This window comes from Mus pahari, chromosome 21 (assembly GCF_900095145.1).
Source record: "Mus pahari chromosome 21, PAHARI_EIJ_v1.1, whole genome shotgun sequence".
In the NCBI taxonomy this organism is placed as follows: Eukaryota; Metazoa; Chordata; class Mammalia; order Rodentia; family Muridae; genus Mus; species Mus pahari.
The window spans coordinates 32,284,419-32,286,154 of NC_034610.1; positions in this window are offsets into that span (position 1 = coordinate 32,284,419).

The window sequence follows — 1,736 nt, forward strand, 5'->3', positions numbered from 1 at the left end:
ACATAAAATGTTCCCTTGTAATTATGCTGTCTGTTTTTGGATTTTCCCCTGCTTGACTTCCGTTCTGTTTAGTCAGCAGTTCGGGGCTCAGGCCACATACCAAGCCACCGCCTGAAGACAGCATCGAGTGTGTCAGGGAAGCCAGGACTCAGGGTCTGGAGGAGCGCAGACATCATTTCCTCCCTCTCGCTGAATTTAATGTGGAAGGTGATCATGGTTTTGAGGTGCTGTATTCTCCCCCTTCCCTGTGAAAGGGCACACAGACTGAGTGCAAGAGAGAGGAACGAGAAGTAATGTCAGCTACAGGACTCCCTCCAACTTAAGCAGGAGGAGGGAGGCAGGTACGGTTTGGCAGACCACAGCGGACTGACGAGGCAGCTGATGTAGGATCTGGGGCAAAGCTTCCAGCCCTCAGGGTACTGAGATTCCCCTGATGTTGAACCTGCCTGTGTCCCTTTCCCAGCCTACCTCAACTACAGTAGCAACAGCAGCAGCAGTGTCCAGCTAAAACTAGAACCGAAGTGACTTAAGACTAAATTCTTGAGCATTTAGCTCTGAGCATCAGGGTCTCTACAGCACGAAAGACAGAAGCCTGAAAAATTCAAAGCAGGTTTCTGTTTGTCGTTGCTGTTGCTGTTGTTTTGTTTGTTTGGTTTGGTTTTTTTCTCCATTCAAAGCACACACACACTTGGAACTGTACTTGTTCTCTGAATTTGAGTTCTTTTCTGAGACAGAGTCTCATGCAATCTAGCATGGCCCCCAACTAAGGAGTTGTCAAAATGACTTGGAAAGCTTGATCTTCCTGCCTCTATATCTCTAGTGCAGGGATTAAAGGTGTGTATCACCTCAGCTGCATTAAGATGACATTTTCGAAGTTGTCAATTCAGAGGAACTGACACGAATTGAAGGAATCTCACAAAGTGCGTAGCATAACGTTAGCCCAAGATGGTGTTTAGTATCACAGCCTCTTACCTCCTAGATATTGTAACTCTGAATAAATCTGCAATGGCAGTTCTTTTTTTTTTTTTTTTTTAATTGGATATTTTCTTTATTTACATTTCAAATGTTATCCCCTTTCCCAGTTTCCTTCCCTCCTGGAAACACCCTGTCACATCCTCCCTCCCCTGCTTCTATGAGGTGTTCCTCTACTCACCCACCGACTCCCACCTCCCCGCTCTTGATTCCCCTACTCTGGGACATCTAGGAGCCTTCATAGGATCAAGGACCTCTCCTCCCCTTGATGCCTGACAAGGCCGTCCTCTGCTACATATGCAGCTGGAGTCATGTGTACTCCTTTATTGATGGCTTAGTCCCTGGGAGTTCTTGGGGGGGGGAGCGGTTCTGGCTGGTTGATATTGTTCTTCTTCCTATGGGGTTGCAAACCTCTTCAACTCCTTCAGTCCTTTCTCTAACTCCTCTATTGGGGATACCGTGCTCAGTCCAATGGTTGACTGTATTTGTCAGGCTCTGGCAGGGCCTCTCAGGAGACAGCTATACCAGGTTCTTTTCAGTATGTACTTCTTGGCATCCACAATAGTGTCTGGGTTTGGTAACTGTATATGGGATGAATCCCCAGATGGGACAGTCTCTGGGTGCCCTTTCCTTCAGTCTCTGCTCTGCACTTTATCTCCATATTTGCTTCTGTGTGTATTTTGTCCTCCTTCTAAGAAGGAACCGAAGCACCCACACTTTGGTCTTCCTTCTTATTGAGCTTCATGTGGTGTGTGAATTGTATC